The sequence below is a fragment of the Cydia amplana genome, chromosome 27 (assembly GCF_948474715.1).
Source record: "Cydia amplana chromosome 27, ilCydAmpl1.1, whole genome shotgun sequence".
NCBI lineage: Eukaryota > Metazoa > Arthropoda > Insecta > Lepidoptera > Tortricidae > Cydia > Cydia amplana.
This window is the reverse complement of record NC_086095.1, coordinates 2,842,356-2,868,461: the sequence shown is the minus strand read 5'-3', so window position 1 is coordinate 2,868,461 and position 26,106 is coordinate 2,842,356. Positions and strand designations below refer to the sequence as shown.

General features: G+C 36.1%; 1 protein-coding gene across 3 annotated transcripts in view; it reads left to right on the top strand.

Annotated features, from left to right (window-relative positions):
- Positions 1-947: 947 nt before the first annotated feature.
- LOC134660465 (scavenger receptor class B member 1) overlaps positions 948-26,106 on the top strand; it is a 143,539-nt gene continuing 118,380 nt past the window's right edge. For 2 of the 3 annotated variants that reach the window (XM_063516217.1, XM_063516218.1), the window contains exon 1: positions 948-1,099. The gene's annotated coding sequence lies outside the window, so the exon portion shown is untranslated. The remainder of the gene's footprint in view (positions 1,100-26,106) is intronic. The other variant, XM_063516219.1, reaches the window with a different exon arrangement.

Sequence of the window (26,106 nt, the reverse complement as noted above, 5' to 3'; positions counted from 1 at the left end):
CTTTTTGTTTGGGCAGTCGTGTAAAAAGAAGGTGTCACATTTCACATGTAATATTTTTTTTACATGTCATACGTTTAATAACATTTAAACACAATTATTATATTTTAGTCTCATGTAATTGCTGGATTTATCGATTTTGCTCGCCCAGTACAAATTGCGGATCGGTCGAGCGACAAATCCGACTTCTCATCTCTCAGAAAACAATAAAATTCTTTGACGAAAATGTGTTAGTGTGCGTGTTGTGACACTTGTGATTCGTCCGTACACAAAAACAGATCGAGGTGTGCAAGATTTGTCTGTGTAGGGTGTCATTTTCTATGTATTTGTGTCGTCATTCCAGATTGGATTTTGTACGTAAGTGTGTGAGAAGTGCGACTGTGTGCACGTTCCCCCCCGCGAAAAATGGTAGAATGATTTGAATGTCAAGATATCGCTTGGGCCTATCCCTTCCGACCTGTCGGAAGCCCGTGTTGATCGAAGCTTCGCGCCTAATACGGTTATTAAATTTTCCGCTTTTTTCTACTGACGGAAATGGCTTGACGGACTATATATCGACTTTCAAAAATTACAAATCTTCTTTTGAACCCTACTCTAGTAAACCGTGTAGGTACTTACACGAATAAAAACAAGAAAATATTATTGATTCAACTTCAATAATATTTTTTTGTTTTTATTAGTTTCTACATAGGTATCTATTTCTCATTAATATTCAATTGCGTAGGTAATTTTCTAAACTAACAACAGAAAAATATTATTGAAATCGATTATTTTGCGTATTAAAACCATCGTCAGTGCGCGCGCGTCATCAAAAAAAATTAAGTAACTTAATGACAATGCCTCATTGTAGCAATGAATGATTGTTCATCAAGTTAGCAGTGAGTGGTGAGTTGGTTGCAGTCGGGCGTTCGAGCCCGCATAGACTGAACGCACAACGCTGCTGCATTCGCGACAAATTAAAAAAAAAACAAGCCCCGCTTCCCGGCATTTTTGACAAGTGACAGCGCGCCATTTTGTAAAAAGTGTTTTTTTTTTCGAAAAGTGTGTTTTTCTTGTGATAAGTGATTGTGAATGGTGTACACATAATCGGAATTTTGCTAAGGTAATTTTATTGCAATAATCTTATGTAATTATTGGTTTTTGCTAATTTTGCTTTCACTGAGAGCGGGGGTAAATGTGTCAGTGGGTCGCTTGAGTGAAATGTGAGCCGAGAGGCTGTAGATGCAGACGATGCCATGATAGGTACTTTGCCTTATGAATGTTTTAATGAAAGAAAGTTGACTTTAAATATTAATAATTTTGAGGTTTAATGTTATTGAAGTTTTGTTAGATGCTATGTAGGTGATTCTTTGAGATTTGAAAAAGTTAAATGCCGCTTAACTTTATTAAACTTTTATTAGGTACGCGTTTTTAATTAGCACAATTTCTTATGCTAATTTAAAACGTGTTTGAAAGTTAAATATAACTATTTATTAAGTACCTATTTATTTTTAATATTTTAAAGTAACGACGCCAAACTAATTACAAATGTTTTAAATAACGAAACTCAGATTGATTAAGTAAGTACAATAGGTACCTACATTGATTTAACTTTACAATAAATAATTTTAGATATTTTTTTCATCCAATATTAAGAAAAGCTTAACAATTTACAAGTAGGTAAACAATAAAAATAGGACATCATTTTAATTTATTAATTTTTGGTTTGAAAACTTTAAAAATAAATTAATTTTGATAATTTTTATCTATTCATGAATCCTATTATTAATGACAAAATAGTTGCATATTTTAATAAATCAGTTTTCGAAACTGGCTTTACTACTTTCGGTGTCACTCGATTAATCTATGTGCATGACAGTAGTGCGAGGCTTGTGGCTTTGACACACATTATTTAGGGCATTATCTATGAAAAGGGACCTTATTGTCGATGGCGCTTACGCCGCACAGCATTGCGCGGCATTGTATTTATATATCGCAGCATCGTTAATAATGGCGTAAGCGCCATCGACAATAAGGTCCCTTTTCATAGATAACGTCACATTTTTTGACGAGTGACAGAATGTTTTCGAAAGCTTTATTTTTATACATAGAATACAACTATGGTATATCAAGCCATTTCCGTCAGTAAAAAAAACCGGCCAAGTGCGAGTCGGACTCGCGTTCCAAGGGTTCCGTACATTAAGTCCGACTCACGCTTGACTGCACATTTCTAATGGGTTTTCCTGTCATCTATAGGTAAGAAATATTTTGTGTATTTTTTTAAAAATTTTAGACCCAGTACCGACTTTCGGAGATAAAGGGAGGGAATGGTCGGATAGACAAACAGACGCACGAGTGATCCTATAAGGGTTCCGTTTTTTCCTTTTGAGGTACGGAACCCGAAAAACCGCAAATTTAAAAAAATTATAATTTTGCGCCTCTTTCTACTGACAAAAATGTTTGACCGGCTATATTTTACTGGGCTTTTTTGCGTAGGTATATCCAAATAGTTTTGTATTCTCTGACCCATACCCAGTCAAAGCTTAAGGTCGCCATTATAAATAATAAAAAAAAAACACTACTTTTAGCTTAGGTTAGCTTTGATTATATATATGTATTTATTTAGAATTTTAAATCAGGCAACAAGACCCATATTACAAATACCTTACAGACTAACATACACATGTATTTTATAAACTAAACACTAGTTATTTAGTCGACAAAACGGCGTGGCTCCGTTGCATCGGCTGCTCTTGTGTCGGATTCGGCAGTTTGCCCCGGAACCTCCGAAACACACCTTTCGGCCAGAGGGCCTACCGCGAACCACGTTTCACACTTACGTACGAATTTACAAGTGCGACAGAGAGGAAACACGTCGAACGTGGTTCGCGGTAGGCCCGCAGAAGTCTGCGCACTCGATGGTCTCCTGCAGCGGTCGCGGCACGTGCACCACAAAAGAGTTGAAGTGCACGTAGTAATATTCCAAGTTTCAATCGATATGGTTAGTATTTCCCGAGAGCGACGTGACAGACAGGCAGACGAATAGAATTGCACCTTACCTTTTGCTTTTGGTACGGAACTCAAAAAACGGAAATGGATATAATCCACTGTAAAGTGGAACCTCGTAATACTGAAAACAATCTTAATTAACTTTTAAGTTACGTCAACGACCGTTACGAAATAGGTAATTTAGGTCACTGTTTTGTGTTTTAGTACAAAATTTTGTCAGATTGGCGTACTAAAAGCAAGCCCACTGTGCTTAAATCAAATCATAATATAAGTTTTTGGCTAAAATTTCATTTTTGGTACAAGCTTTTACCGCTGACTGTACTTTTTTTTCGAAGGGCAACTAATACTCATCGAGACAATTCTAAAAACCCCAAATACAATTACAGTTTCGTTGTTTTATCAAAGAGTTCCTATAGCCACCTCCTGTCTTCATCATCAGATCAGCTCGATGGTACCATAATATTGCATTGTCACCCGACTTACATTGTATGTTCCATATTGGGATACCCTCCTCCAATTGAGGGGGGATTTAAATCTTCTCGGGGCAGAGCACGGTTGGAGCCGGTGTAACTTTATTTGACGTTCATAAGCGCATTGTAATTATGCCTACTTGAATAAACTATCTTTTATCTTATCTTTATCTTAGGTATGTATGCAAATTTTCAGCTTCATTGGAAGTCGGGAAGAGGGTCAAATTTAACTTGTAAATTTGACCTTCACAAACATTAGGTACATTGCAAGTTAATTAAGCCTGTAATAATCAAAAATGTATTTATTGCAAGATTATGGTACAGTTACATTTACAGGGTCATTCTCTGAGAATACGAGGGGCGTTCAAAATATTCTCGGTATTGATATCTTACGACCTCTTCTAAAATTTCTTTCGTTACTGGCCGCTAAGGTTTATTCATTGACATTAAAAAAAAGTATAATTCGAACCGAGATAGTCTTTTGTTTTTCTGCAATTGCTGAACAAACATGAACATCCTGTGCGAATTGACAATGTTAACTAAATTAGAACATCGATGCGTGATAAAATTCTTGACAAAACAGGGTAAAAATCAAAAAACCATAAAAGAGGAAATGGATTGTGTTTACCGTGAGTCTGCTCCTTCTTTATCTACCATTCAAAAGTGGTCAAGCGAGTTTAAATGCGGAAGGGAGAGTATTGAAGATGACCCTAGACCTGGCCGGCCTGTAGTAGCTACTTCACAAGAAAATATTGATAAAGTGGAAAAACTTATATTGGAAGATGGTCGAGTGAAGGTAAAATCTATAGCACAAGTAACCAATCTCTCTATTGGTACCGTACATGATATTATACATGACCATCTTAATATGTCAAAAGTAAGTGCAAGATGGGTTCCGCGAATGCTGACTCGGCTTCAAAAAGACATGCGTGTAGCTTTTTGTTCCGATTTTATTGACCTGTGCGGTGAAAATCCTGATGAGGTGCTGCAAAGAATAGTTACTGGAGATGAAACCTGGGTTCATCATTATGACCCAGAGAGTAAACAAGAGTCCATGCAGTGGCACATTAAGGGTTCAGCTCATCCCAAGAAGTTGAAGGTCATCCCTTCAGCTGGCAAGGTCATGGCCACGATATTTTGGGATTGTGAAGGAGTATTACTAATCGATTATAAAGAAAAAGGTGTAAATATCACAGGACAGTACTACGCTAACATTCTACGTCAATTAAAGGATGTAATTAAAGAAAAGAGGCGAGGAAAGTTAACCAAAGGTATTCTGCTTCTGCATGACAACGCCCCCGTCCATACTGCTCATATTGCCAAGGCAGCTATTGTTGAACGTGGGTTTAAAACTGTTACTCACCCACCGTATAGTCCGGACTTAGCCCCCAGCGACTTCTTTTTGCTCCCCAATCTTAAAAAGGATCTGCGTGGAAATAAATTTTCTGACGATGAAGCATTGAAGGCGGCAGTGGAGGAGCATTTTTACACGAAAGATAAAAAATATTTTTACGAGGGATTAAAAAAAATAATTGATCGATCTTTTAAGTGTATGAACATAGGGGGGGAGTATATTGAAAAATAAAAATATCAAACTTTTCGTACTTGTTTGTTTTCATTCTCATACCGAGAATATTTTGAATACCCCTCGTATATCTGCGGTTGCGCGTCTAATTGGCTTATGTTCTAACTATATATTTTACCTTATTGTGTTGTTATGTGCTGTATGTTTCCCAAATAAATAAATTAATTTAAAATACTCCTTAAGAGCCCATCAACGTGCACACTAGCGCCACTGCTAAAATCGTGATTATTTAAATTTAACAAAATATAGGTATTTTAAAAAGGGGGCCGCTACGTACTGTATCTTGTATTAAAATACCTTTTGAATACATCAAACTAGTTTCTATGTTCGTCGATCTCCGTTTTGAGTTCACAAATTGACGAATCCAGCAACATAGAAACTAGTTTGATGTATTCAAAAGGTACTTTAATACAAAATACAGTACGTAGCGGCCCCCTTTTTAAAATATATTTCGTTAAATTTTAATAATCACGATTATTTAGCAGTGGCGCTAGTGTGCACGTTGATGGGCTCTTAAGTAGGGAAGGGGAATACTTAGAGTACTTAGTGTGATGAAAAACCACATACTTGTACGACATCAAACTTCTTTGCTTATGTGATTGCGATTTTAACTTGACCTAAATTCTTGTTCTTAGAAAATTTTGCAAACTGACCTAGTAACACCTTAATAGCAAACAATTATATGCTGCCATAGAGAAAAAAATACATAGATTGCTCACTCCATACATCAGTTTTAGTACCAAAAAGACTATTAGCATCTAGCATCGAGTAGCGGAACTATCAGTACTGCTACTTGACAATAGATGTGGCACCGACCGGAAAGTCTTATGCTGTTGAGATAAGACTTTCCGGTCGGTGTTACATCTATTGTCAAGTAGCAGTACTGATAGTTCCGCTACTCGATGCTAGATGTAGGCACTGAAATTAATAATTTAATAGTCTAACTGATGTATGGAGTGAGCACTCTTGTCTTACTATGATGCTGCTTAAGGGGCCGACTGATTACCAGTCCGGCGGACCGTCTACCACGATCTCGTCCTGCAATCCCTTACTTCACAGCCTCTGCAGTAATGTACTATTTTTGAACCACTGTTTCCGCCTTGGCCCTACGCCGTCTACACTATATCGTGCCCGCCACCATAGAGAAATATAGTAAGACAAGAGTGCTCACTCCATACATCAGTTAGACTATTAATTTCAATGTCTACATCTAGCATCGAGTAGCGGAACTATCAGTACTGCTACTTGACAATAGATGTAGCACCGACCGGAAAGTCTTATCTCAACAGCATAAGATTTTCCGTTCGGTGCTACATCTATTGTCAAGTAGCAGTACTGATAGTTCCGCTACTCGATGCTAGATGCTAATAGTCTTTTTGGTACTAAAACTGATGTATGGAGTGAGCAATCTATGTATTTTTTTCTCTATGCCGCCACTCAGTCATTGTCTATCATCGCCGATAGTGTAGAGGAGCCACATGCGCGTTGCCGGACCAAAGGGAACTAGATGACTAGATATACGTCCTTGAGATCATTAAAGAAGTTCACTATTTACTGAAGAGATTGTCTAGTCTAAGTTATGGCAGTAGGTGTGCCGGCCGTTGGGCAAGGATTTGCGTAATGGGGCCCACTGATTACCAGTCCGCCGGACGGTATGGGCCTGTCAGTTGTTCGGAGCTGTCAAATTTTTGTTCTAACTGTCAGGCCGATACCGTCCGGCGGACTGTTAATCAGTGGGCCCCTTAATGGTAGGCAGACCGACGAAAGTAAACAATTTCCAATAGTTTGACTTGAATATTTATTGATTTTTTTAGCTTTACTTAAGGCCTATTTAAAATATCTGAAGTTCTGAACACGCTTCTATTCACAAGGCATTAGAGTGCGTGTTTAGATATTTTTGAGCACCTCGGCCGCTCCGATATATTTGATGGCGACTGTACAACTTAGGTACATTCTACATAAATAAATGTAGGTACTAAACTTCTAAAAACAAAATGAGAGATACCTACTCCATATAAAAATAAACTGTCATAGGGATCAGCAATTGACGCGAGAGGTATAGAAAATCACTGCGTATCTTTTTACCTATATCCCTAGTGAAAAATTCATTCGATAGCGTCACGTGACATACCTACGCATTTATTTATGTTAACTGTCATTTTGTATGGGATTTAGAGTTTCCAAAACGTCCCGCTTGACGCTCTGAGCCCGTACCATGAGTCACTGACAGTGTCAAAACCGACATTTACTTTCTATACATCTCGTTTGCACTAATATGCGAGTACGAGCGAGTAAATTACGTTCTCGACGGCGTTTATGTCAGTGCCAAACATGAAGTTATATTTTTTAAACTGGAGCGAGTTGTCACTTTTTTTGCCATACTAATTTGAACCTTATCACCGAGACAGAAAGTTGTTCGTATCAGACTAGAGAAAACGGTCCACTTGAGATAGAAAAACCCGAGCCCTGTGTCTCACTCGCACATGTTGCCAATGTTAAAAAGATACCATTGTGGTAGAAATTATATCATTAAACTACTGAATTTAATTACCTTCTTATACAATTTTAGTGCGATATTCAGATTACAGTTCTGATATATTTTAAGTAATTTGTAAATAATTATGATGCCAATATTATTAACTGATTAAACCAAGCGCATACACAGCAAAAAAAACCTAAATTTTAGTATGGTAGGATTTGTAGTAACTTTAAATATTAATTGGTATCCCCAACTTGATGACATTTCTTCAAAACACGTGAATGCGAAATTTCTTAAAAATTGTGAAGAAATGTTATGTTAAAGGTTGTTGGAGTGAAATAATTGCTAATTGTGGAATATTGTTTCACAAGAAAGCCACAATTATTACATTTTACTATAAAAATACAAGACAACATTGTCAAACTCATTAGGGTGACTATGATGTCGGCACGTTGTGAATCGGTCTCACAGAATTCTTATTATTAACGTAGGTAATGTAAAAGTAAGTTTAACTTAATAGGCATGTCTTTATTTCGGCATGTTTAATTTAAGATTTGTTATAGAATACCTAATTGAAGGGATGTTTACAAAAACAACATAACTGATTAGAGCGGTTGTCATTTTTTTTAAGAACATGTTCGTTTCAGGTGTCAACCAGTGTAGTCAGTTATGTTGTTTTTGTAAACATCCCTTCAATTGCCAAAATTAAAAACCAAAGTGCTTAACTCCTTAAACATTACAGACTCTCATTTATACATAATATTTTGTTACGGAAAAGGTGTGTCAAACTGTTTATATATATGCAATCGATTCTTTATAGGTAGGACACATTTCCGTCAATAGAAAAAAGGCACCAACTTTAAAAAAAACGTCATATTTGCTAAACAGATCTTCAATGACGCTTACACTTAAAAAAAGCTGAAGTGGACAAAAGGGAAGCCTACCTTTATGAACATACCATGAGTGAGTGCTAAAGAGGCCGACTACAAATGAAAGAAAAAACCCGACTACTTAAAATTTCACTTTATTTAGAAAATGTCACACCCTACTGATATATTTCATGTTATCCTAATATCCCAGATACAGATGTCTTATGGTCACCCTAATTAGAACGAGATGCAGGGCTCTAGTTTGACTTCTCATGTGGACACACTTTTTGGTCAATGTACTCGATCCAGTTTATTAACTCTAAATCCGTGGTGCCAAACTGATGGTAGCCGTACTGTTCAAAACCCTATACAAAAATAGACATTACGCAAACGCGAACGCACGTCACGCTATCGAATGAAATTTACACTAGGGGCTCTGAAAAGTGCTGCTTAGACAGATTCTAGCTGCTTTTGCCTATACTATACTTAGTTATTTGCTATGTTACAATCTACCTACTTTCGACATACCTACACTGTAAACGATCTGTGTTTTCTCTCGTTAGTAATTACCTCATAAAACTCAATAAGGCTGAAAGTAAAATAACAGAGTTGCTATAGTTAATGTGATATATAGTTGGTCAAATCATAATCATAATCATAATCATTTAATCGCAATCCAATTTGTCAGTTAATAGGAACAAAAAGTTTTTTGTTCACTCATCACACACACACACACCTCCTTGCACACTCATCCTTTTCTTTTGGGTGCTAGTACTAGTATAAGACTAAGATAGTATGATTCTCTCTGTCCATTAGGGATTGCAATCCGGTCTGGTTTTGAATCCGGCCGGATCCGGCCGGATTTTGGCCTCAATCCGGGGATCCGGCTGGATCCGGCCGGATTGGTATTGCGGATGAAAAATTCGTCCAGTCACTTATTTTATTATGTTTTTTAGCGTTATATGCGCAGTTAAGGATATTTTTCTAATGGGTTAATAAAACGACAGTTTGAGGTTTCAAAAATCAACGTTTTTAATACGTAACCACTAAGTCTTATTACAATAATCAGTCTCACAAATTAAAATCTTCTTTTTCTCTTAAAATATCTATAGCCCCACAACTACCACAAAAAGGTGCTTTCAATTCTTCGCTTTATTTAGTAGCATAATAATAAAAAAAATAACATATTCTATTTACTTTACTTTGACTGCTGAATTAAGTCTTATAAACATTTCTTCATTCTATTTTAAATGCAGTTAACACTTATTATAACTGGGCTATAATGGTTTGTACTAAATTAAACGAAGCAACATGTACGTTATATTATCATTACACAATTAATTAAATATAAAACAATTCAGTACTTACTTACGGTGTACGGGAATCTCAACCAACACTACGACGACACATATATCGTCGGTAGAAGACTGGCGTCAACTAACAAACAAGTTGTTGTGTTGCTGTTTGCGAGCGGGAACGCGGGGAGGGGAGCATTAAAATAGAATTACGTTCGAATATTGGCGTGAACTTTTAAATTCTAGCAGTGTTTTAAGCTGTTATTTAATATTTAAGCGCTTTTATTCCTTTTACTGGATCCGAGACCGGATCCGGTGAAATTTGCCGGATCCGGTAGCTTGAATAATGTACCGGATCCGGCCGGATTACCGAATCCGCCGGACCGGATTGCAATCCCTACTGTCCATGTTTGAAATGAGACAGTCCTTTGACAAATTGACACACTATAGTAAAGCTGGAGGGGTATTCGACGAGCGACGTTTGACGTATCGTGTTGAACTCCCTTTGAATCGGAACAATCCTGTGTCCAGCAATCCATAGTTAGGTGACAACCAATTATAAACCTTAAAGTATGTAGTAATAAAACAAAGACAATTTTTGTTGCATTATTAGTTGAACCAAACGATATTATCCGCAGTTGATGAACATGCGATTCAATCAACTGTTGAATTGAAGTGGACGCGAAATCTGACAGTTGTAGCTACATCTCGAATAGGGGCCTTGGCAGCTTCCAAAGAATTAAAAAAAGAATTAGTCTGATGGTGATGAACTGATGATTTACTTTTTATTCAAAACAGTGACGCATACCAGACATTACGCTGACTGTAAGTACCTTACCTATTATTGCACTAATTTAGTATCTGACTCAATATTCCTCGGAAATATAATACGAGTATGGACATAAGTGTAATAATAACCATGTAAGTAATATGTAACATGCTTATATTATACTTTTATGGTTCTACATGGAATTGCGGTAACACATAAATACATGCATATTAAATATATATACATCTGTAATTGTTTATTTTAATATTCTGATCGTATTATACTTTACTAATAGGTAGGGTAAATCGTCGATTACTGGCCACCGTTTAATGCAGCTACTTAATAGAATTATTTTAGTTTCTTAAGTTTTGTACGTATAAATTTAGACAAAGAAATAAATAAAAGTATGAATATAAAAAAAAAAGAATCTTACTTCACTTGCAGACAAGTTCATTTAATTCCTAATTTTGTTCACCTTTTTAAACATAATTCATATTTAACATTCATAATTGTATAAGGTTTCAATAACTGGCCGCCCTTCAATAACTAGCCACCTTACCTATACTAAAATTAATTCTGTTTACAGGTGAATTGTGTATAGCCACTGTTCCCTCATTGACCTTACTTGTAACTCATTGGTACTTAAAAAAGTTTTTAAGAATTTGATATGTTTTCTGAAAGAGCTACGAATTTGTATGATTCCGTGTACATATGTATATTTTCTAAATCAAATTTCTATTACACCTTATGTGTATAATTGCATGAATTCTATAGTAATTTAAATTGTTTTTTTTTTTCCTTATTTTCTCGCATATGCATGTTAATTATAAAATGTAATTATTTTTGAAAAGATGTGTCCCGCCGAGTTTGTTGCCGGTCCCATATTGGGATACCCTCCTCTAATTGAGGGGGGATTTAAATCTTCTCGGGGCAGAGGTGTAGGGTTGGAGCCGGTCTACCTAGCTTTATTTGACGTTCATAAGCGCAATTGTAATTATGCCTACTTGAATAAACTATCTTTTATCTTATCTTTTATCTTTAAACCCAAAAATATTAAAAAGTAAAAAAAACTTTACCTACCCAAACTTCTAATTTTTTTTATCGCCAAGCAGGCATATATTTCAGTAACATTTGACCTGAGTATGATATCGTTACTAAACGGAACTTATTATATTCATCAGTTCCTGAATCGATAATAAAGATGTAAACAAAATGTTTACACAAGAGATCGAGGGTTCAACCCTAAATTAGATAAAAACGATAAAAATGACAGACGACTGGCGGTTAAGACATCTTTACATATAAGTACCTTTCCTTACCGTACCTTACAAGTATCTTTATTACTTAAGTAAATGTTACATTTCAAACTAGTAGTTTGCCACGAACTGAGAACTGCGGTTTGCCAAAAAAGTTCTATAGAGAATACTCATATACATCTATCTTACCTATCCCATGAGCCGTGGCAAAATGCCGGGAAAACGCGAGGAAAATAATGATGATATTTCGGGGATTTCGGAAACGGCTCTAACGATTTCGATGTAACTTGATATATGGGGGTTTTCGGGGCCGGAAAATCGATTTAGCTAGGTTTTATCCACGGGAAAACACGCATTTGCCCTTATAGGGTGGTTGACTGTCAGGTCAAATCAAGTTCTTTCTTTTTTTTCTCGAACTGTCGGAACGGTTAGATACTAGTGTAGGTATATGAAACGCACACACGACGTTACGTTCAAATTAACTTCTCCTTCTACATTTAGTTATAATTATATTATATATATTTATACAGTTAACAACCCTATTGGACTTATGTGCTTATTGTGTCTTTTTTCTTTTTCCTTGTTTGTTTCATTTTGTTACTGTATGTTTTGCGACAATAAATGACTTTTTTTTTCAGATTTTATAATATATGTTTTCTGAGCAAAGCTCGGTCTCTCAGATATTTAAAATTTAACTTTCGACGCGATTGAATAAAAAATGTGGAAATTCAAGATGGCTGCCTTTTTCTTTATAATTTCGACAAGGGATTTATGTTAGGCTTTTCAGATCCTCATACATAAATTTTCATTATGAATTATGATTATAATAACGGTATACATAATTAATTGACTACCTATGCGCAAATTCCGCAATGTATGTTACTGTGTGAAAAAGGACTTAAGCGCCGTTTGCGATAAGACGAGCCCTTACATTGCCTCGTCGTATAGATAAGTGCTTCATTAACACTTTACGGTTAATAAACAAAAAAAAAACACTTTAAACTCTCGCGTATTGTTTTTGTACACATATTAATGTTATTAACGGATCTACCACACCACACTACACTACACCACACCACACCACCACACACCACAGCTAGTGCAACCTGGCTGAACAGTCGGAAAAAAGGTAAACAAATGAAATGTAATTGCGTTAGACCCGTTAACCCTTAATATGGCACTGTTCAAAATACTGGACAAAATATTTGACCCTCTTTTTGTATTTAGACATTAATTTTTTTTTATATTAATTCATAACATAAATTGTTTATTTATCTGTATTGGAATGTCTAATTTAGTAATGAACGATAATCCGTTTACAATACAATCACTCTTAATTAGTTTTTATTACTGAAACTCTTTGTTATTATTTATTAGGAAGATAGTGGAATAGTGGATGACCGCGTGCAAATGTAGTCGCCATTTTCCTTCATGTATCGTTAGGAGCGAAAAACAATAACCATAGAGTGTTTTAAAGCTCCTTACTCTAATAATATACTTGGTCAAGCAGATCTTGTCAGCGGAAAAAGGCGGCAAATTTGAAAAATGTAGGTGCGAAGGGATATCGTCCCATAGAAAATTATTAACACAGCTTAAAAACTAAGCCTAAACTATAAACTATAAATAAAAAATTTAACTACGTTTTGGTCACAATTCATGTTTGTATGGCCGTCCCATTTCGTCTCAAATAATTAAGAATATACGTAGATAGAGATCAATCCATTTTTCCTCTTTGTCTTTGTTTTGGTACGTCTCCTGGATCACTTTTTTGAGTGGTAATTCCTTAAGGTGACAGTCCATTTCCAACCGCAGCTGCACTACTGTTCATTTTACTATGGACATTAACAGTAACAGCGACGCGTTCAGTACCAGTAGTGCACCTGCGGTCAGAAATGGAATGTTACCCTTCGACTTATATCGACCGGAATATGAACCGTGATTACCTTTTGTATTGTTTTCGAGCTCCCGATATTTCGACGCAGTTACATGCATCTTGTTCACGGGTAACAAGATGAACAAGATGCATGTAACTGCGTCGAAATATCGGGAGCTCGAAAACAATACATAAGGTAATCACGGTTCATATCCCGGTCGATATAAGTCTAGTGAAACTAACCGTGAATCATTCAAAACTGTTATGGTAATTCCTTTTGTCTTTGATTTGGAAACGTCTCCTGGGTCACCTTAAATCGGTTTTCCAGAAACTATTTCATTTATCGCAGTATTCGTTTTACAACGTACGAGTACGCTTTCAACGCCGACCGGTTTCTTACAACACCACTAACCCAGTAACCGTAGAATTAAACCGGCGGTGAACAGTTTCAAAACGCGCATAGCACTTTTACTTGCAATAAACACTTAACTTAATACATAATAATCTGATAATATTTACTTTATCTTAACCCGACAACGTATATATACGTCGCCTTTAATCACTTGTATCTCTGAAACTATGGCACTTGAGTCATAATGGTTCCCTACGGTGGTTAGTTTGATACTTATACCATAAAGTAAGTATAGTATAGAGTAATCGGCCCATACAAGCCTCGCTTAGTTCCACAAAAATCCAAGAGATGTCACTCAGAGCACCATTGGGCCTAAATATATATTTGTGTTATTTCAAATCTTGCCAATTTTTAAATTAACATGTATAGTTCTAATTTATTTAGCATATTACAACAAAAACCTTTTAAAACATCCATTTACACATAGTAAATCGACGCAGAAAAAAATAAATAAATAATGGCATGAACTATTCTAAGCGCCATCTATCGCATTACTAGACAGTTAGTTTCTTGCCGTTGTAACACACTAAATAGCTCGATTGTTTGAGAAAGACTATCAATAGATGTCACTGTAGTAAATCCTCATACTTTATGATCATATCACAGACAACATATCAACATTATTAAGTAATAAATAATATAATTTTTCTCAAAAATGGACGGCAAAGTCGACGTTGCCGGTTAAAAAATAGGTCGCGAAGTGTGTAGTTTATGGTCATTCTAAAAATTAAAAAGTTAAAAACATTGCTGTCTCGATTTCGGGACTGCAATGTTGCATACAAATTCCATTATTAAACGAGTTCCAAACTTTTTAAAACTTTAAATGGCCATATCAAATGAAGGCATAGGTCCATTAAACAGCCGAACAGATGATCAGCACTTATTATTAATATAATGTTGGTACCGCGACTATTTAGGTGTCTCAAATACGTTGGCGTATTTTCAGCAGAAAAATACACTTCTATTTTTTTTAAAGGCGGCAAGCAAATCTTTTTAATGGTTTTACTTTTCTCTGTGAAAATTAGAACGTTGCTTCTGTAAAATATCTCTTGCACCATTTTTGAGAAAAGCACTATATATGACTCGGCTGGAAGGCTACTTGCTGGCTTCGGATTCAATTAAACGGACTCCCAAGGTCGTCCGTTTAAAACGAATCCTCAGCTTGCAAGTAGCTACTTCCGAACCTCGACAATAATGTACTATTGTTCTTAGAAACGTGATAATAATTAAAATATATTAAACCTACATGGTATCATCAGCCACACTGTTAAGTGTTAACTGTACCGATGTACAGTTAGGAGTGTTGCTGTTTGTATATTAATTTACTTAACCTTACGCATTACAAAATTGTCCTCATATAGCTATACATATATTTTAGGACAGTCTTACACTAATCGACCTACTTGGTAACAAAACATTGTAAATTCTTGAGTAGTTTGAATAGCAGGGCAGGTGACAAAAACTTGCTCAAAAGCATAGAAGGTAGCATCCTATAGAAGTGGTGTACGCGTGCCTCCGTGAGGGACAAAACATGTAAATTCGACCAATCATAGCGTCGCATTGCGCCGCTATGATTGGTCGAATTTATTTGTTATGGTGGGCAACAAATGAATTCGACCAATCACGGTGGTCAATTTACGGTGGGGAATAAAACAAGATGTGAGACTGTGACAAGGACAAACAATAATAGCGCTTTCGCTGCTACTCCTACTGAAAGATACATAAGACTATCCCGTTCTGTCAGTTATCCCCTGCTTCTATTCATGCTCAAAAGAGAAGAGACATCCGACATTTAAAAAAATATCCCTATATGTATGAGAGCAATAATACAATGTGTAAATGTACGAGGGGCGTTCAAAATATTCTCGGTATTGATATCTTACGACCTCTTCTAAAATTTCTTTCGTTACTGGTCGCTAAGGTTTATTCATTGACATTAAAAAAAAGTATAATTCGAACCGAGATAGTCTTTTGTTTTTCTGCAATTGCTGAACAAACATGAACATCCTGTGCGAATTGACAATGTTAACTAAATTAGAACATCGATGCGTGATAAAATTCTTGACAAAACAGGGTAAAAATCAAAAAACCATAAAAGAGGAAATGGATTGTGTTTACCGTGAGTCTGCTCCTTCTTTATCTACCATTCAAAAGTGGTCAAGCGAGTTTAAACGCGGAAGGGAGAGTATTGAAGATGACCCTAGACCTGGCCGGCCTGTAGTAGCTACTTCACAAGAAAATATTGATAAAGTGGAAAAACTTATATTGGAAGATGGTCGAGTGAAGGTAAAATCTATAGCACAAGTAACCAATCTCTCTATTGGTACCGTACATGATATTATACATGACCATCTTAATATGTCAAAAGTAAGTGCAAAATGGGTTCCGCGAATGCTGACTCGGCTTCAAAAAGACATGCGTGTAGCTTGTTGTTCCGATTTTATTGACCTGTGCGGTGAAAATCCTGATGAGGTGCTGCAAAGAATAGTTACTGGAGATGAAACCTGGGTTCATCATTATGACCCAGAGAGTAAACAAGAGTCCATGCAGTGGCACATTAAGGGTTCAGCTCATCCCAAGAAGTTGAAGGTCATCCCTTCAGCTGGCAAGGTCATGGCCACGATATTTTGGGATTGTGAAGGAGTATTACTAATCGATTATAAAGAAAAAGGTGTAAATATCACAGGACAGTACTACGCTAACATTCTACGTCAATTAAAGGATGTAATTAAAGAAAAGAGGCGAGGAAAGTTAACCAAAGGTATTCTGCTTCTGCATGACAACGCCCCCGTCCATACTGCTCATATTGCCAAGGCAGCTATTGTTGAACGTGGGTTTAAAACTGTTACTCACCCACCGTATAGTCCGGACTTAGCCCCCAGCGACTTCTTTTTGCTCCCCAATCTTAAAAAGGATCTGCGTGGAAATAAATTTTCTGACGATGAAGCATTGAAGGCGGCAGTGGAGGAGCATTTTTACACGAAAGATAAAAAATATTTTTACGAGGGATTAAAAAAAATAATTGATCGATCTTTTAAGTGTATGAACATAGAGGGGGAGTATATTGAAAAATAAAAATATCAAACTTTTCGTACTTGTTTGTTTTCATTCTCATACCGAGAATATTTTGAATACCCCTCGTAAATACATACATATCTTATATTTTATGATCATATCAAAGCTGGAAGTCCTAGGTTCGGATCCCCCTAAAAGTGTATTAATATGGTGTCCCATGGTGGTGGCCCATTTGTCCCCGCCGCCATACAAGAGGTGTGGACAGATGGGAATAGATATAGACCATTAATATATACACACACAATTAAAAAACAAATAAATGTCCTATGAGGATTTGAACCCAGGACCTCCTACTTCATAGCACATAGCAGAGCAGGGTCACTGTCACTACTGACTAGCTAGGAGGCCGTAGAAATAATATACAATTTATATATATTTAAATTAAGTACAGTCAGCGTCGTATAGTAGGTCGCATCCAAAGTATTCAAATAGTTCAGTACGCCATACAAATAATATGGTGTACCGAACTATTTGAATACTTTGGATGCTACCTACTATATGACGCTGACTGTACTTATATAACAATTAACAAATCAGACTGGCAGCCACAGTTTAATGGCTAATCTAGGATTAAAACTTTTTAGTGGCTTGCCATTATGTTCAAAACATTTAGCTTCATACCACATCAAATATTTAAGTTTACCGCCATTGCCCGCCAGCATTGAACAAATTGGTTGTTAGTGGGTAGACAAAATAAAGTCACTATCATGTTAAACATTGAATTTATTAATTGTATTTTATTATTTTTAAGAGAATCTTCATAGCATGTGTCTGTCCGTTGAAACAGGAATCAATCTCAACCATCTTCCACTCAAAATATTTTACTTGTGGTACAGTCGCCATCAGATATATCGGAGCGGCCAAGGCGCTCACAAATATCTGAACACGCCTCTATTGTCAGGGCGTTAGAGTGCGTGTTCAGATATTGTGAACACCTTGGCCGTTCCGATATATCTGATGGCGACTGTACAGAGATGCATTGACTATTTCATCTTCACTCTCTTGTTGCATACATTGTAACTTCTAGTGGCTAGAGGCTGGGTCCTGAAATCAGAAACATATTTTTTATATATAAAATGTAATAATATCACAATAAAGTTTAATACACATTGCCTTCACATTGGAGTCTGTTTGCAAACACTAACCATTGTATAGATTTAGACCAAGAAAAGTATGCAGCGATATTGATCGCCTGCGCAGTACATGTGTTATTTTAAATGTCAAACATCTTTGAAATTATGACGTACCTTTCTTCTTTCTTGCTCTAACTCTAAATACTTTGGAATCTTTTGCTTGCTCGGGTATCAATATTAGCATGGGGGGTTAAAATAAAACTTGACAATAGTTATTAGTGGGCAAGGGGGCAAAGCAGTTGTTTAACCGCTCATGCTAATGTTGATTCCAGGGCAAGCAGAAGATTTGAACTATGAGCGTAGCGAGTGGTTCGAGAAGTGGAATCTTGAGCGTTGTGAGAATTCAAGGCACGAGGGTTAAACAAACATTGCCACCTAATGAAACACAGAATTTATCACCATGCCAATGCAGGGAAAATACCAACTATAAAATACCAAAAAAATCAAATCCACATGAACATTATAAAGAATTTATAATTCAAAATCATCATTTAAAAGTAAATTCTACCAGCTAACATAAGGAAACTCAAAATTTAGATCTGATTACTTTGCCCCACATGTGGGATAAATCATAAATGCAATTTTCTCATTAGTATTTGAACAATCAAGGGGGCCTTTACCAGTTGGTGTGGTGATAAATTATTTAATTAACCTTTGTATTCAAAACAAACTTACCTGAAGTGTTAATTTTTTATCAATTTTATCATTTATTGGCAAACAGTAGACACTGTCAGATTAATATGTAGGTTTTACCATTAGTAGTGTTCCGTTACTACATCGGCAATTCACGTCATCATCACAGGTCTTTTCGTCTATTGCAGACGATTTATGCATTGCTGTTTAGACAACGGGTTTGGTGATTGTGGAGGCCGATGCGTGAGCGGCACGACCTCCCACATTTTGGGCACATGTCACGCTTAGCACAGTCTTTAAAGCGCCACATCGGTCTTCCAACTTTCCTTTTAGCATACCTACGCAACTGCACCAAGCAAGACACGTCTAGGTATTCTATTCACGTACTTGTACTATAGTTCAAATGAAGCTATAATATGAAATTAATAAGTTTGTATAAACAGAAACAAAGCAAAGGCAACCAACAAACGCGGTGCCGCTTTGTGGCGACTTGACTATTTGACAGTTTATTTTTAGTGTTGCCGTTGAAAGTTCTTTCTTGTCCCTAAATAGAGCTTTTATGATTTATTATTATACAATATTATTAGTTCAAATAAAATATGATATTCCAAAAGACTACAAATAATATTATATAGTACTTAAATTCCAAAATAATGATAATTATGCCTCAGTGTCCATTTCTGAGGGCCTACCGCGAACCACGTTCGACGTGTTGCCTCTCTGTCGCACTTGTAAATTCGTACGTAAGTGTGACAGGGAGGCAACACGTCGAACGTGGTTCGCGGTAGGCCCTCAGCTTTTTTAAGGAACAGGCGTATAACATTACCCTGAAGTAGGGGACTAATTTTAAAATAGCAATAATCATTACTTGATGCCGTTTTTGACGTTTCTGTGCACGCTGTTGTCTGTCTATACTTATAGGTCACATAATTAGTGATACAAACACCTGCCTGGTCAATATACGCAAAATTAGATATATTTATTCTAATTATAACAGAAAAAGTTTATTAAAACAAACATTAAATGCTTTTGTATAATAATTTCAGGTTTGATAGGTACGGGTTTTGCCATGGGAGAAGTTGAAAAGGAACGTTATGAAAACATATCTTTGTATGTATAGGTACTAAGATGGTACAAATCATGTACAAATCTGTTGCTTAAAAATAAAAGCACGACGCGACGTTGCCAAACTGCTATGAGTTACTGCGAAGCGAGTCCAGTTTAACTCGACAACGTCGCATCGTATTGTTACAATAGGGTATTTTCGTACTAGTCAAATCAGTTACTTTTTTATAGTTATTGCAATGCAACTTGTATCGTAAATTTTTAGAAGGCACGATAAGAGTGAATTGAGCATGAATTGAGGTATTTTATCTCATTAGGATCGAAAGAGCTCGTGAATTTGAGTACAAATAACACAAAAGTGGCAAAAAAGATCACAATATAAAAAATGGCAAAAAATAGTAGTTTTCGATATAAGTGCGAGAAGTATGTCATTTTGCACGAGTACCGAGCTTTCGATTTTTCCGGAAATATACTGAGGGGCTACCGCCAAAACCGAAATTCGCAAATTGCGGGGATCTTTCTCTTTTACTCCAATGCAGGCGTAATTAGAGTGACAGAGAAAAATGCCCGCAATTTGCAAAATTCGATTTTCGCGGTTACAACCCTGTCACTTACAACGGATGCCTTTGCTTTGATATCTGGTGGCGTTAAATTAACTCCAAAATCGTCTGAATCACTCATTTTTATTTAATAACTTATGCTTTCTTGGCAATTACTTACAAACATAAATCACTTTAAATGTTGAATAAAAAAGGCGGGAAGGGAATAAAAAAAGTTTTACTTTTAATTGCCATTTTTTTCAATGTGGATTCTGTTGTCACTGTTGTCAGCATTATGCCAATTGAAGAGAAATTGTATTATTAAAATTAATAAAATTAATTTTCAGAACATATAATTATACATGGTCAACCAGATCTTGACAGTAGAAAAAGGCGGCAAATTTGAAAAATGTAGGCGCGAAAGGATATCGTCCCATAGAAAATTTGAATTTCGCGCCTTTATTTTACTGACAAGATTTGGTTGACCAGCTATATGTAAAAAAACATGAATCTTTTGTTATTTCATTATATTGATATATATCTAATTAATTACATTTATATTAAGTGTATAAAGTGTATTGTACGAACGTCAGCTTCATTCTGTCGCGCGTTGTTCAAGTAATACTATTGGGTCTCGAATAATACTCCTTTATGCCCAATCGCGCGTTGTTCAGGTGGGTCATTTATAAGCGGGTCTCGCATAATACTCATTTATTTAAAATGTATCAATCAGATTACTTTTTAGCACTAGTGTAAAAAAATCAAACTTTACGCACGATTTGCAGCTACAAAAACTAAACTTTTTGAGCAATTGGATTAAAAAAATATAAAGAAACGCTCAAGTACCAGTGGCATGGTGGCATATAGACGGACTTACGCCAGTAGTAATGTCTAATCCTTTTGCCATGCACCAATGGTAGCATGCGCAAAATTATTATGACAGGTATTTATTTTCAGCCGGTTTAAATAGTTTCGGCAAGACTTATGTAGCATTCTTATAATATATAAATATTATCATCACCACAGTATCGTTTTCCGAAATTACTTTATGGTTATACCGTTTGGCTACGCTATTTCTCTGTACCCTGCCTCTCCCTTCCCTCCCTGTACTCCTTAAGTGCCCGAACTCTCTTTACTCATACTGAAAGATACATAAGACTATCCTGTTCGGTCATTTCCTTCCACCCCTCATGCTTGATCCAGTTTTAAACTAGATTCATGATTTATTCAATACGCTATAAAGCGACATCTGTTGATTACTTCTAATCGTTGGCAACGACATATGTCTACTAACTTTCAATGAAGACGTATAGATGTCGTTAGGAATTCTATGATTTGGATGTGACACAGCGCCATCTTGTATCCATGATAGGCAACAGTGCTTTTTCAGTGACGCCATCTGGTAATGGTGCGCTTTTAGGCGGTCACATTTGAATGTATGGGATAGCAGCGTCTGTATATATGTAGTCTGTGCTTATACCTAATATTTTGCCACAGTAATGATCTCAATATAATTTTCTGTGTTTGAGTGAGATCAAGTGAGATGCAATACCGCGGATGTACAGGTTACAGTAAAAATATCCTTAGACAAACTTTTAGCATCAATATTGTTGTACAAAAATTATATATAAGACCAGTGCAACGTACATTTTAAAAGATTTTTTCTACTCCAGCACTTAAATGTGTCAATTAAATGACTGACAGTGATATCTAAAGCAATGTCATTTGAATGCTTTGTCTATAGGCTCATAAGATGACTGCTAGCAGTCATCTTATGAGTATAATACAACTGCTTTATTTTTTTTAAAGATACAAGTTCCGATCATCTTGATTGAAAGAGGTATGTTTTCATTTACAATAATAACTCTTTTTTTTTTAAATAATAACTCAATTTTTTTTAAATAATAACTCTTTTTTTTTAATAATAACTCTTTTTTTTTTTTTTTTTTTGCTGCAGCTGTCATAGAAAAAGTAATGTATGCAACAGCTCATAATTGGTTCTTAAAATTCTCGGGTCTTTTTTTACAAAACTTATATTAAACTTTTATATATAAGTATGCTTAGATCTTTAAAACTACGCAACGGATTTTGATGCGGTTTTTTTAATAGATATTAGAGTGATTCAAGAGGAAGGTTTATGTATAATTTGTTAACCCGTGCAAAGCCGGGGCGGGTCGCTAGTGATCTATAAAGACACTACGCAGAGTATGATTGGTGGTTAAAATTTCATCACTACATAGTATAAAACAAAGTCGCTTCCCGCTGTCTGTCCCTATGTATGCTTAGATCTTTAAAACTACGCAACAGATTTTAATACGGTATTTTTTAATAGATAGAGTAATTCAAGAGGAAGGTTTATGTATAATTTGTTAACCCGTGCGAAGCCGGGGCGGGTCGCTACTGTCGCTAGTGACCTATAAAGACACTACGCAGAGTATGGTTGGTGGTTATTAGTGTTATTACATCCTGTATAATTTGGTTCTGTACAAGAGTTATTTCAGCAAACCGTGTCTATTGTCGCCTGACTTACACATAATAACAACAAGAAATAGTCAATTCAACCAGCTACCTTCTAATATACTTCTATACTCTATAATAGAAAATATCTACATCAAATCAGCCAAAATGTATGAAACAGACAATTTTTTTCGTGATTTCTGGGTCGTCCCATAGTAAAAGTTGCTCAGAATGACCTATATATTCACATCGTAAAATATTGCAGGTCATTAAAAACATCCTGTTTTATTTTTTATTTACATAGGTACAGTCACCTGCAATAATATGTTACTCTTCGAAGGCCGCAAAAATATGTGACACGCTCTTATGGCTCTACAAATAGGTAAGATCGTGTTTATTTTTGCGGCCTTAGTTGTGTAACATATGATAACAAGGTGACTGTACAAACATGGCAACCTTATAACAACAGGACATTATGTCACAAAAACACTTATTATAAAATCCTGACCTACATTTTCATTCAAATTCACGAGATAAAAAACCTCAATGTCATTGAACTAACAGTAGGTAGCAATGAGAAAAAATACAAAATTACATTTACAGTTAAAATGGCCGGCGCGATTCGACCATTTGTTAAGAATTGAGTGCGAGCTGTCATTTGTTTTTGTTTTGACGCACGCAAAAATAAATTGGTGAGTCGTTGAATTGAATTGTGAATTACATTTGATGGCAAATTAATGAATAGAGTATGTTATTAGTTTTCTTTTTCTTTATTAACTAAAAAAGTTGAGGTAAAACATTGATTATATATACATCTATACATAGACTTCTATCTATAGCAAAAATATATTGAATGAACGAATGAGTGAATGTGATTAAAGTGCGCCATATATTTACACTATATTAGCTGGGGACCTAGGCGACAATTGTACGTCGAAAATTGCATACATTATTGAAGTTTCTATCCACGATTGTCATTGCAGAAAACGAAACTCTATGTATATCTGTCTTTCTATCAAACTTCCATATTAATTCGATAGAGAGACGCTACATTTTCATTTCGTTGTTCAAACGAGTCATCTTGGCTAGGACCCGGATTAAATTTGTAATGACTTGTTCAACGTAGCAGTTGATGTTCTGCTATCCAGAGGGCCTACCGCGAACCACGTTCGACGTGTTGCCTCCCTGTCACACTTACGTACGAATTTACAAGTGCGACAGAGAGCCAACACGTCGGACGTGGTTCGCGGTAAGCCCTCAGGGCCGGATCTAAGGTAGAGCGAGTGGAGCGGCTGCTCTAGGCGCGCCAAGGGGGGCGCCAAAAAGAACTGTGTGTGTGTGTGTGTGTGTGTGTGTGTGTGTGTGTGTGTGTGTGTGTGTGCGTGTGTGAGTCTCGAAAAAATACTTTTCTTCAAGGCCATAAAGGCAATGTCCGAGGTAATTTTAAAGCTTATTTCTACATCTCATTTGAGTAAGTAAATAGTTATATTTGTTTAAAAATTTCCTGGTGCAAAAACCTGGTCCATGGTAATCCAGCGTGAAAAGGCTGCGAGCAACATTGGGCATTCACTGTTTTTATGTTTGTTAATAATGTTATTTAGCATTAGCACTGATGAGACCCAGTGTTGCTTAATCTTTTCGACGCCGTATCAAACACAAAAGCTGTCACGCTGACGCCACACGTCACCGAAGTGTCAAAACTGAAATTGAACTTTATGCATATGCACGTAGGTCTATGTTGCTCTGTGGTTTGTGACCGATTAATCGGTCTTTGGCATTGAACCTACGGTGCGGATATATCGGTCATTGGCGTCCAAGAGGTTAATAAATAATATCGGCATATAATACTCACATTATTCTTCGATTAGCCTTATTTTAACACCGTTACATAATAAAGGTTCGGGTAATCGTATCTTATTTATTCACTAGCGACCCGCCCCGGCTTTGCACGGGTTAACAAATTATACATAAACTTTCCTCTTGAATCAGTCTATCTATTAAAAACCGTATCAAAATCCGTTGCGTAGTTTTAAAGATCTAAGCATACATAGGGACAGACAGACAGCGGGAAGCGACTTTGTTACTTATATTATGTAGTGATATAGTAGTACGTACGCATATATGTATTTAGGTCTGATTTTTCAAATATCATATAAAATTATCTGACAGATAATTTAACACTCTTTTTCTTCTTGCATGTGAATGAAAAACGCATGTTATCTTTATCTGATATTTAAAAAAGCCGTTAAACAGTTGTTTACCAATGCCAAGGAGTCTTAAAACATCTTCATGGTTGTCCTAATTTAAGCTTATTGATTGAATGAATGGCATATTGATGTAATCATTCATCAGTTTTTAACCGGCTCCAAAAAAGAACGAGTTTCTCAATTCGTCAGAATATTTTTTATTTATATTCACTAATACTCAGACTCATAATCTTCTTCGCGTTATCCCGGTTATATAGGTTATTGATTTCGAGTATATAATGATTGTGACGGATAGACAGACGGACATGAAACTATAAGGGTTCCGTTTTTGCTACTTTGGCTAAAGAACCCAAAAAATCTTGTCAAAATCGAAGTCAAGTTTAATACATGTTCGTAAAGATCCGTCACACCTCAAAACGAAAGTATGCAAATTAAAAATTGACAAAATTCTTCGTCTCGACCGCGATATACGAAAGTTTTTGACGTTGCTTTCATTTCACTGCATGTTCCAAGTTCATGACCTTAACGGTCAAATAACCTTTTGTAAGATTCAACGCTTTTTATGGCTCCTCTACACGATGGGCCAACGCCGGCCACTCCAAGAGACGCAGCCATGCGGTAGAATGAGATAGCAATATCACTTGCTCCCTCTAACGCATAAATGCGTCCCTTGGAGTGGCCGGCGTTGGCCCATCGTGTAGAGGAGCCATTAGGGTTCCGTACCTCGAAAGGAAAAACGGAATTAAAAAACAAACGGTCGTATACATTTACATTTATAGAAATACATATTTTTTGGTTCAAAGATCTTTATTTTCTCAAAAGAATTGTAACAATTCACTTATATGAGAAACTTATAATTATATGGATTTAAACTTATGTAACCTAAAAACTAAATATTTACAATATGTAGAAAGTGAGCGCTAAAACAAAACAAAACAATTTATATTTAGTGCCGCTATGCAATTATACACAGTGCGGGTAGATCCAAACATGGAAACATGCTA